Raw genomic sequence first — 12923 nt, 5'->3', positions numbered from 1 at the left:
TAAGAATAAGGCGGACTTTTCAGAAAAACAGAGGGATTTAGGGATGGGACATGGTGAGAGTCACAGTGAGAATTATGGAAGCTCATGAAGGTAACGGAAATAAATAGTGTAGTCACATGGGGAGGACGTTAAAGGTATAAAGATATGTAGTGACTGAACCAGATTACATGCATAGGGAGGGGAGTAGGGACCAGCAGAGTTTACAGAGATTGAGTGCGCTTTAGAGAGGAAGAGTTTAACGTCATCATTAGGATTATAGAGACTAAGGTCCATGATAGGGACGGTTGAACTGGAAGGTTTCTACAGGCATGGAGGATGTTATCAGGTGGAGTTGGTTCCTAAAGTCAGGAGTTCCTTGGGAAATTACACTGATCGTGAGATTCTCAGGTCGGAGCCTGACATAGTTACAAAGACAGGGAGGTATTTAGATCTGGAAGGGATTACACAGATCAGGACAGCTCAATGGAGTGAATGATTTTTCACAGACAAGGAAGGCTTGGAGAAGCTGGAGACGTTTACCCAGATCGGGAAGGATGGAGAGGTTAAAGGCAAATACATTGACATGGAGGGTAGTATTGGTAGGAGGGACTTACAGGGATAGACAGGACTGTCGGGGTTTACCAGGATGAAGGAATTTAGTTTCTACTGGAGACGTTTAGGGATTAGGTTGTTAGGGATTGGAGAATCTGACAGAGACAGAGAGCATTGTGGGGACTAGAGGAGATTCCACACAGAGGAAAGATGATCGGGAATGCAGGATATTACAGAGATCACTAATATAGCATGGGCCAGGATTGATACCTGGGACCACCTGGATTGTCTCAGTGAGGACCATACAGCAGAGAGGAAAGAAATGCCCTCACAAGATGGTGGGATTGAAGCCTCGAATGTAGCTGTTCCTTGCCCAGCAGTGTCCTATATCTCTCAGCCATATTTCTGCTATGGCTGGAATATCCCAGTATCCAGAGCCAATCCATGCTCTAAGCTCATCTGCCCTCCCAGCCAGGCTTCGTGCGTTGCCAGTCAGCCCACCTGCACCCCCCAACTCCCCATCAAAGGATACTGGTGCTCCTCTGCTTCAAGTCAAAGTCGCCCCCCCATCTTGTACAGGTCACCTCTAACCCAGAAGAGATCCCAATACTCAAAAGAACTGAATACCCTGTGTCCCCTACACCAGCTCCTCGGCCACACATCCATCCGGATTACCTTTCTATGTCTAACCTCACTGGCACATGGCACTGGGAGTAATCTGGAGCTCACTACCCTTGAGATACTGCTTTTTAACTTCTGACCTAATGCCCGATACGCATTTCACAGGGCCCCATTCCTTTGTCTACCTCTGTCATGTGCTCTGATGTGCATTATTACCTCTGGCTGTTCACCCTCCACCTTCAGCATGTTCAGTAACAGCTCAGAGTCATCTTTGACCCTGGTACCCGGAAGGCAGCACCCTATCCTGGGGTCACGTCTGCAGCCACACAGTCTCCTGTCTATCCCCCTCACAACTGAGTCTCCCATAATGAGACAGAATGTGGCAAACAGAGACTGGCATGAACTACCTGCAGTTAGGGCTATATTTGGAAAGTGGAGTATTTTAAAGTGATACAGTGAGGATCCATGGCCAGTGTGTTAATAAACTGGGAATGACAAAGGGAGAAAGTCCACTGAATACTGATCAAGTGATATCGTGAGTTTGATCGAGGAAATACAGTTCAATAAATACAGGTGAAACTCTTCACAAGAGCAAAGAGGGCAAGGGGTCCTTAAAAATAAGGGATAAGCAATAGCCATGAAAGATCCTTAGCAGACACTATTAAAGAAAAGCTACAGCATATTTTGTGACTATAGTCAGAGTCAAAGGATTCCCAGGAAAGACTGCAGCCTGTTGGAAACCAAAGAGACAATCTGTATGGAGCCAAAGGAAGTAGGTGAGTTCTTCAATTAATACTGCCCATCTGTAATCACACAGGAGAAAGGCATTGTATCCGGGGATTTCTGTTGAGATGGTGAGGTTCAAGAATATATTAAGATCAATATGGAGGAGGTATTAAATGTTTTCACAGGCATAAAGGTGGAGAAATCCCCAGAGCCCAATGAAATGTATCCCAGGCTGTTATGGGAGGGAAGGAAGGATATTGCTGGAGCCCTGCTGAATATATTTAATACTTTGCTAACCACAGGTGCAGTACCGAATGACTGGAGGACAGCTAATGTGGTTCCTTTGTTCAAGAAGGGCAGCAGGGATAGGCCAGGTAATTATACAGCAGATAGTCTGACAGCAGGGGGAGGGAAATTATTGGAAACCATTCTGATGGACAGAATGAATCAATAATTGGAAAGGCAGGAAACAATCAGGGATAGTCAGCACGGATTTGGTAAAGGAAGATCCTGTCTGATGAATTCAGCTGAGTTTTCTTTGAAATTACGAATAAAAGTATTGATGAGGGCAGTGCAGATGATGTGGATTCTTTGGGGTTCACTATGGCCTTTGACAAGGTCCCACATGGATGGCTGGTCCAACAGACCAATGCGATTCAATGCAAGTTGGCATATTGGATCCACAATTTTTGGAGGGTTGGTTTTGTGTTTGAAATTCTTTCACCAGGAACTGTGCAGGAACCATTGCTGTTTATTATGTACATTAATACTTTGGATGTGAAAGCAGAAGATATAATAGGTTTACAGATGACATGATAGCTAAGGGTGTTGTCCACAGTGAGGGGGGTGGTTTCAGTATACAGTCTGAAGGTTGAGGCTGGGACAGAATTTCAAGAGAGACATTTAAATAGACAAGGCAGGCAAGAGCACAGCAGGCAATGAGGGAAAACTGATCAATTCAACTACTTTATTTCAACATAACAGGCCCAATAGGTAAGGCAGATTAACCTGGTGCATGGGCATGGGACTGGGACGCCATCAGTATGACAGAAACACAGCTGAGGGAGGCACAGGGCTGACAGTTCAATGTTCCAGGGAACAGATTCTACGGGATGGAGAGAACAGGAGGTGAGAGAGAAGGGGGAGTGGAGTTTTTGATTAGTGAAGCATCACTGAAGCACTTAGAGAGGATATTCCTGGCGATCGCCCAGTGATGCTATAATGGTGGAAATGGGGAATGAGAATTGGTCATCACTTTGATATGACTGCACTCGAGGCCCTCAATCGTCAGCGGGAAAAGGAGTAGCAAATATGTCGGGAGATCTCATATATCTGTAAGAATGATAGAGAAGTAATGGTTGGGAATTTTAACTTTCCAAACTTAGATGGGGCCTGCCAGAGTGTTCAGAGTTTGGATGGGAGGGATTTGTTAGGCGTGTTCTAGAAAACTGCCCCAGTCAGAATGTAAATGATCGGACTGCAGGAAGGGGTAACAACTGACCTCCCCTTGGGAAACAAGGTAGGGAAAGGGACTGAGGTGTTCGTGGGACAATACTTTGGCAATGTCACCACAATCGTATGAGTTTGAAAATAGCGCTGGAAAAGAACATGGCTGGTCCACAAGTTAATGATCAAAAGGAGCCTTCCCTGAATAGAGAAGCTATGAGTGAAGAGTTTTAACAATTGATTGACGACGCGATTTGCAGGAAAAGGGATGTCAGGCAGATGGGAAGCTTTCAAAAGAGAGAGAAAATGAGAGATTGGGACTAGCATATTCGTATTAGTGTGAATGACAATGCTGACACAAGTAAGAAACACTGGATGACTGGAGGTATTGAGGCTCTGGTCAACAAATAGGGGACACGTGTCACATATAGCCAGCTAGATTAATGGAATCCATTGAAGAACATTGTAGGTGGAGTAATCCACTTCACAGGGAAATCAGGAGGGCCCAAAGGGGACCACAAAATGTGTTGGCAGATCAGGCTGTGGAAAATCCAAAGAGATTTTTCAAATATGTTAACAGCAGAAGATTAACTGGGGCAGAATAGGCTCCTTAAAGACGAATGAGTGGAACCAGAGGAGATAGGCGAGATCATGAACAAAAATTTCACGTTTGAACGTACTGTGGAGGAAGACTGGGGAGGTCAGGGGAAAAAAAAGTCATGTCTTCCATGAGGAACTGAAGGTTCTAAAATGCATATAAGATGGATAAATCCTTGGGAACTACTCAAGTATATCCCAGGATATTGTGGGAAGCTCAAGAAGAAGGTGTGGGGTCCCTTAAAGAGATTTTTCTATCACGAACAGCCACGGGTGATGAGCTGGAAGCCTGGAGCGTGTCTCATGTTGTGCCAGTGTTTAGGAAAGGCTGCGAGGGAAAGCCAGGGACATCAACACCAATTAGTTTGATGCCAGTGGTGCGTATGTTGTTGGAAGTGATTCCGCGGGATAGGAGTTATATTTGCAACGGCAAGGATTGATTAGGGATAGTCAGCACAGCTTTGGAGTGCTGCGTAGAATTCTGACCTTTCTGATCTAGGAAGCATTTCCTAAAACGGAAATGGAGCAAAAATTGACAAAGCTGTTACTGATACTGGAGCGTTTGACACAATCGGAGAATCTGGATAACTTGGAATGCAACATTGGGGCGGTGGTGAGATAGCTTTGGAAGATAAGATTAAGGAGAATGCAAATAATTGTCTCCAGCACAAGTACCAAAACACAACTGAAGAGACAACAGGGCTTCTTAAAGATCAGTGAGGCTATCCAGGTGTAGAACCACAGGAGACGGGCGAGACCCTAAATGAACATTTCATATCAGATCGCACTGTTGACAAAGACTAGGAAATAAAGGGAAAGAAACAGTGATGGTTTGTAACGAGTCACCATTATAGAAGAGGTGGTGCTGGAGGTCTTAGAACACAAATGTAGAGAAATCCCTAGATCCTGAATAGGTGTATCCCAGAAAATAGTGACAAAGTTTGGCAGGGACCCAAACAGGGATATTTGTGTCATTGTCTTTCGCATTTCCATTGGGTGTAGATGGCTGAGGGGTGACCTTATAAAGGTTTAGAAAACCATGAAGGTGCAGGTACGTTGATTAGCCAATGTCTTTACCCCAGGGTAGAGGGGTCCATAACTAGATGGGATTGAACTGCAGAAGGAAAAGGTGTAAGCACTTCTGGAAAGTGCAAAATTAGTTAAGTCTCCTGCGCTGGATAGGATTGATCCTTGGATTCGCTGGTAAGCCAGGAAGGAGATTGCCAAATCTTTTGCTTTGATCTTTATGACATCATTGTCTACAGGAATAGTGCCAGAAGGCTGGAGGATAGCAAATGTTTTCCTCTTGTCTAAGAAGGGAAGTAGAGACAATCCTGGGTAATTATAGACCTGTGAGCCATACTTCGATTCTGGGTAAAGTGTTGGAAAGGCTTGTAAAAGAGGCTAGCATTTATAATCATCTGGAGATGAATACGTTGATGAGGGATAGTCAGCACGGTTTTGTGAAGGGGAGGTCACGCTTCATTGCACTGCCTCACGCCTTACTTACGTATTTGAGAAGGTGACTAAACAGATGGATGTGGGTAAAGCAGATCTTGGTAGTGCAGATGAACAGAGAAATCACTGTGTCCATGTACATGGATCGTTGAAAGTTGCCACCCAGGTTGATAGAGTTGTTAATAAGACATTTAGCATGTGAGCTTTTATTGGTACAGGGATTGAGTTTCGGAACCATGAGATCATGCTGCAGTTATACAAAACTCTGGTGCGGCCAATTTGGAGTGTTGCCTATGGTTCAGATCACTGCATTAAAGGAAGGATGTGAAAGATTTGGGAAGAGTTCAGAGGCGACTTACTAAGATTTTATAGAGTCTGGAGTGAAGGTCTTATGAGCAAGGCTGAATGGCTTGAATCTGTTTCTGTTCGCGAGAAGACGTTTGAGGTCAATTAATTGAGACATATAAGATAGTCAGAGAGTGAGATGGGTTGGACAGTGAGAGCCTTTTCCCACGGGTGGCGATGCCGAGAACGAGGGCAGACAGCTTTAAATTGAGGTTGATACTAATATTAATAAATAGATATGGGACTGATGCCAGAGGTAGGTTCTTTACTTAGAATAGTCGGGGGCATGGAATGCATTGCCTGCAACAGTAGTGAACTCACCAACTTTAAGGGCATTTACACGGTCATTGGATAGGCATATTGACGAGAATGGACTAGTGTTAACTACTTGGGCTTCAGATTGGTTCCACAGGTCGGCGCAACATCGAGAGCCGAAAGGCTAGCAATGTCATGTTCTGTGTTCTAGAGAGCATAAATATGTGATGGGAGAGGAAAGACTTAGATGAGATTTCAGGAGAACATTTTTCACATCACCGCACTATTTAGGAGAACATTTTTCACACAGAGGATGGTGCAGGCATGGAATTTCAGGAGAACATTTTTCACACAGAGGATGGTGCAGGCATGGAATGGGATTCCAGGGGAAGTGGTGGAGATAAGTGCAATTAAAACTTGTAAAAGACATTTGGGCAGGTACATGGGGAGGAGAAGGTTTGAAGGGATATGGGTCAAGTGCAGGAAAACACGACTCGGTCAGGTACTCTGGTCAGCATGGACTAGTTGGATCGAAGGAACAGTTTCCGTGATGCTTGGCTCTGTCTCCTGTTATTGGAGGCGGAGACGACCGAGGTAAGGCATGTGATAGACACTGAAGCAAGTTACAGCAATAGGGATGGTAGTCTGGAATGCAGTACTTTTCAAATATGTGGAGGGCTATCGGGAAGGGAAGAGGTTACAGATACAGATACTGTTATAGGAGTTACAAATTATTGAAGACACTGGTCCACAAGACATGCCACAGATACAGTGTTACAGAGTAGTGAGACTTTGTACCACATAACTTATAGTAGGGGTGGGGATTGAGCCTGGGGTGTGTCATAATGTGCTCCCCCTCCAGCACTGGATCTACATCATGTCTTGTTAGCCGATGTTTGGAGCTCTCTCATTGCTCTCCGCTCTATGCACTGTGAGTGATTTTACCTCGCTGCAGGATTTATTGAAGGCTCCAGATCTCCCTTCCCTTTGTCTCTCTGGCTGACCAACCATCTTCAATGAGGTGATGGACGAGAAACCCAGCAGTTGGAAAGTCTGTTGAGTCAGGAACTCCCTAAATATCTACAGGAGACAGAGAAATAGACAGAATGGGAAATTAGACTGATGTACTGAGGGTTACACATGGAGAATAGCACTAAGTCACTCAGAGATCTGGAAAATCCCAGGCTCCATCCTTGGCCTGTTATGCCACGTCTCTCTGGAGTGGGGAATTCTGTTGCTCAGGATCTAGAGTAGCTGCAAGAGTGAGAGACACTGACAGACGTTGCAATTAGAACCTCACAGTGAGGGATACCACATGGAGAGAGACTGAGTGACATCACCAGACTGCTGGAAGATGTCAGTATCAAACAATTGTTTCGGAAGAACGGGTTTTGCTTCATTTTGCACTGGTATAGCCGGTCAGGAATGAGCAACCTGTGAGCAGGTGAGGTGATAGCCGAGTGGTATTATTGCTAGAGCATGTATCCGAAACCTCAGCTAATGTTCAGGGGAGACAGATTTGAATCCCACCATCAGAAATGGGGGAAGTTTAAATCAATAATTAAAAAAACTTGCAATTAACAATTCATGAATAAGTATGAAACTATTGCTGATGTCCAAAATAATCTTTGTTCATCAAAAAGACACTGGCCCTTTCGAGAAAGACAGCTGCCCATCATCATGTGGTCTGCACGAAATATCCACAGCAAAGTGTTTGCCTCTCAATTGCCCTCTGAAATGGCCGAACAAGTTACTCAGCTCAAAGGCAGCTAGGGTTCGGGAGGGGGTGCAAGAAAGGCTGGTCAGCCAGAGACACCCATATCCCACAAGTAAATAAAAACAATCCCGTTGCACTGGGACCCAATGGAACCATGATGAGAACGGAATGCTAGTAATTATGTTGGCAGGTTTATGGACAGAGTTTTAAGCTGACAGAAAGGATGCAGGGACAGGGTTCAAGTGAAAGGAGCTTTCCAAATCCATAGATAAAAAGTGAAGCATCAGAATAGCATGGGAATTTGACTGAAGTCAAGCAGATAGGAACAGGATGGAAAAAGTTTAACTAAAACTGTACCTCAGTGAATAGGTTTGTGACAGGAGATTATGGGAAAGAGTAATTTTTTTTGGAATGGACAATGTATCTTCAATAAGGTAGATGGATTTGTGACACAGAGATAAATGGGAGTTAGACAATAGAGAGACATGGTTACTGGACAAAGAAAAGGTGGAGCATAAATATCCAATTGTTCACAATCTTGTGGGATCTAAGGCAGAATGGGAAAGGATGGTTGGGTAACGCTGACAGAAATGGGTAACAAATGCATTACAGAGAATATATTTGGCCTCAGATCATGAAGTAGAGTCAGTATGAATGTAAATTCTGGCTACTACTTGCCAAGGACACAAGCAGCAGAACAGTTTTAGCCACCGAACAGCATTTCATTGCTCGTCATTGCATTAAACAGGAATTCATTGGAATTTTTAACAAAGGCATTGTGATAATTTTGGAAAACTTCAATATTCATATAATCTGAGACAATCACACTGACAAGAGAAGAGGAGTTAAATAACATTTTTTTTTTCCTCAGTGTTTCTTAGAATAACACATTGTGCAAGTGCCGAGGGACGTAACTATCCCAGAGTGACCGTTGTCTGATGAAGCTGAGTGAATGAGTCATGTCACACTGAGAGATCCTCCCGGAAACTGGGATTAAGTGACATTTAAGTAGTTATAAAGCTTTAACATAAATCACAGAATGGACAAGACACAACTGGAAACAAAATAGCCCATTCACATGGGTTTGAGTGGAGAACCCGCCGCAGGCGACTGTCTGTGTGGAGTTTGCACATTCTCCCCGTGTCTGAGTGGGTTTCCTCCGGGTGCTCCGGATTCCTCCCACAATCCAAAAATGTGCAGGTTAGGTGAATTGACCATGCTAAATTGCCCGAAGTGTTTGGTGAAGGGGTAAATGTAGGATTATGGGTCTGGGTGGGTTAGGCTTCGGCGGGTCGGTGTGGACTTGTTGGGCCGAAGGGCCTGTTTCCACAGTGTAAGTAATCTAATCTAATCTAAAACTGACCAAGAGTTAACATGATGAACAGACTGAAATATGTGTCTGTAAGCGAACAGTTGAAAACACTTGAAGAACGATGTAAAACACTTAACAAAAGGACGTTCCATTGAAACAGTCAAGACCTCAGCAAGAAATTCCCTGCTGTCCCTCACTCAGGACAAAATGGGCCATATTAGATTATCAGGCTTAGAAGATCACCAAAAAGTACAAACAATTCTCAAGCGAGAGAGTGTTTGTGCAGTAAGTGTTAGAGGGATTGTGGACTGTCTGCGAGCAGGAGGGGGGCAGTGGGAAAGGAAATCATTGTCAGGGTTTAATGTCACAATAGGAACAGGGAGAGATGAAGGTGCTGGAGGTGATGAGAGTGTTACAGAGAGTGGTCAGGGACTGAACGCTGTTACAAAGCCAGTACGGATTGCTGCAGATGGAGGTGTTTGCAGAGATAGGGAGGGACATTTGTATTTTTGTTTATTCATTCATGGGCTGTGGGTGTCACAACCTGAACCAGCATACATTGCCCACTGCTAATTAACCAGAGGGCAGCTCCGAGTCAGCCATATTGTTGTGGCTCTGGAGTCACATGTATGGGCCAGACCAGGTTAGAATGTCAGATATCCTTCCCTGAAGGATGTAAGTGAACCAGATGTATTTCTCCTACTGATCAAGAATGTTTTTATAGTGACCTCACCAAAGCCCACAACAACATAACATCTCAACTCCTGCTCTCAATGCTGTGACAAATGAAGGTAACCATCCCAAATGCCTGCTTCACCAGTCTGTCTACCTGGGACACCACTTTCAAAGAGCTGTGTACCTGCATCCCTGGGTCACTGACTGACAACACTACCCAGGGCCCGAACATTAAATGTACAAGTCCCACCCTGGTTTGTTTCACCAAAATGGAACACATCACATTTATCTAATTAAACTCCATCTGCAATTCTACAGCCCACTATCCCAGCAGTACTGTTCATCCTGTTTTTACATAGTTAACCTCTTCACTGTTTCAGTATATCACCAATTTTAGTGCCACACACAAACGTATTTATCAGGAAACTAATATTCTCAGCCAACCAATTATCCAAATGACAAACAACAATGGACTGACTGCACCTCCAGTCAGAAAAACAAAATGTCTCCAACTACGTTCTCCATATTAGATTATCAGGCTTAGAAGATCACCAAAAAGTACAAACAATTCTCAAGCGAGAGAGTGTTTGTGCAGTAAGTGTTAGAGGGATTGTGGACTGTCTGCGAGCAGGAGGGGGGCAGTGGGAAAATAAATCATTGTCAGGGTTTAATGTCACAATAGGAACAGGGAGAGATGAAGGTGCTGGAGGTGATGAGAGTGTTACAGAGAGTGGTCAGGGACTGAACGCTGTTACAAAGCCAGTACGGATTGCTGCAGATGGAGGGGTTTGCAGAGATAGGGAGGGACATTTGTATTTTTGTTTATTCATTCATGGACTGTGGGTGTCACTACCCGAACCAGCATACATTGCCCACTGCTAATTAACCAGAGGGCAGCTCCGAGTCAGCCATATTGTTGTGGCTCTGGAGTCACATGTATGGGCCAGACCAGATTAGAATGTCAGATGTCCTTCGCTAAAGGATGTAAGTGAACCAGATGTATTTCTCCTACTGATCAAGAATGCTTTTATGGTGACCTCACCAAAGCCCACAACAACATAACATCTCAACTCCTGCTCTCAATGCTGTGACAAATGAAGGTAACCATCCCAAATGCCTGCTTCACCAGTCTGTCTACCTGGGACACCACTTTCAAAGAGCTGTGTACCTGCATCCCTGGGTCACTGACTGACAACACTACCCAGGGCCCGAACATTAAATGTACAAGTCCCGCCCTGGTTTGTTTCACCAAAATGGAACACATCACATTTGTCTAATTAAACTCCATCTGCAATTCTACAGCCCACTATCCCAGCAGTACTGTTCATCCTGTTTTTACATAGTTAACCTTCTTCACTGTTCAGTATATCACCAATTTTAGTGCCACACACAAACGTATTTACCAGGAAACTAATATTCTCAGCCAAATCAATTATCCAAATGACAAACAACAATGGACTGACTGCACCTCCAGTCAGAAAAACAAAATGTCTCCAACTACCCTCTGTCTCCTACCGTGAAGTAAATTGTATATCCAGTTGACTAGCTCCTCCTGGATGCCGTATCCTTTTACCTCAATCAGAACGTATTATCCAGTTTCCCATACAGAACGTAAAACATAAAACAGTACAGAACATGGCCCTTCGGCCCTCAATGTTATGCCAACCTTTTATCCTCCTCTAAGATCAAACTAACCTAAATACATTTCATTTTACACTATCATCCATATGCTTTTTCCAAGAGTCTATTAAATGTCCCACATGTATCCAACTCTACTACCACCACGACGGTGCATTCGACGCGCCCACCACTCTGTGTGGAGAACCAAACTCTCTGAAATCTCCCCTTAACCTTCTTCCAATCACCTTAATTTTATACTCCCTTCTGATAGCCATTTCTGCCATGGGGAAAAAAAATCGTTCACTGTTCACTGTCTGTGCCTCTCATTACATTGTTCACCTTTACCAGGACGCCCCTCATCCTTCTTCACTCCAGTGAGGAAAGCCTTACCTCCCTCAACCTTTCTTCATAAGACATGCACTCCAGTCCAGGCAACATCCTGGTAAATCTCCTTTTTACCATCTCTAAAGCTTCCACATCCTTGTAATGAGGGGACGAGAACTGAATTTAATATCGAAGTGTGGTCTAAGCCGAGCTCCATAAAGCTGCAGCACAGCCTCACAGCTCTGAAACTCAATCCCCCAGCTAATGAAAGCCAAAACAACGTATTACTTCTTAACAACCCTCCCAGCTTGGGTGGCAACTTTGAGGGATCTAGATATGGAACCAAACATCCCACTGTTACTCCACACTGCCAACAATCCTATTTTAACCCAATATTCTGAATTCAATTTCGACATTCCAAAATGAGTCACTTCACACTTTTCCAGGTTGACCTCTTTCTGCCTCCTCTCAGTCCAACTCCTCATCATATCAATGCCCCGTTGCAAAATACAACAGCCCTCCACACTATTCACCATTCTATCAATGTTTGTGTCATCGGCAAACTTACTAACCCACTCTTTCACTCCCACTTCCAAGTCATGTATAAAAATCACAAATAGCATGGTTCCAGGAACTGATGCCTGCAGAACACGACTGGTCACCGAGCTCCAGGCTGAATGCTTTCCATCTATCATCACCCTCTGTCTTCTATGGGCCAGAAATCCTGCATCCAGACAGACAGGTTTCTCTGTATCCCATGCCTCTGTACTTCCTGAATGGTTAGAGGTAATGAGGCGCTGTATGAAAGGATAGAGAAGTGCTGTGGGGACTGGAGAACGCTACAGTGATATCATGTGCTGGAGAGGCTGAAGGGAAAGTCAGCAAGGCATGGATGTTATAGACAGAGTAGGTTTGTAGGTGCTGAACAAGATGACAGACATAAGGATTTTTGCAGCGCTTTGGGGATAGTGGACACAACACTAAGTGTCAAAGTCATTTTGGAAAGAGATAAGGATAGTGCAGAAGTGAAGGTGCCAAATTTGGAGAAGCCCCCTAATCATTAGAATATTACTGTCACTGGGCATTATCATTATCACGAGACAGGATCTGACAAACACAGACACGGAGGAATTATTTGCAGTTGGGTTCATATCCGGAAAAAGGAAGAAAGTTAAAGTGATACAGTGAGAATTCAGGGCCAGTGTGCTACCAGAAGAGTGAATGACAAAGGCAGGAACTCCAGTGAATAATGGTCAAGCGATATCGTGAGCTGGATAAAGTAGGTACAGTGTGATA

General features: G+C 44.2%; 1 long non-coding RNA gene across 1 annotated transcript in view; it reads left to right on the top strand.

Annotated features, from left to right (window-relative positions):
• LOC122552058 overlaps positions 1 to 12923 on the top strand; it is a 20931-nt gene that overhangs the window by 3994 nt on the left and 4014 nt on the right. Inside the window, exon 2 of the long non-coding RNA XR_006312283.1 lies at positions 894 to 895. This is a non-coding gene — a long non-coding RNA (uncharacterized LOC122552058). The remainder of the gene's footprint in view (positions 1 to 893; positions 896 to 12923) is intronic.

This window comes from Chiloscyllium plagiosum, chromosome 7 (assembly GCF_004010195.1).
Source record: "Chiloscyllium plagiosum isolate BGI_BamShark_2017 chromosome 7, ASM401019v2, whole genome shotgun sequence".
NCBI classification, from domain to species: domain Eukaryota; kingdom Metazoa; phylum Chordata; class Chondrichthyes; order Orectolobiformes; family Hemiscylliidae; genus Chiloscyllium; species Chiloscyllium plagiosum.
Note: the sequence above shows the minus strand (reverse complement) of the source record. Positions and strands in the feature narration are given on the sequence as shown.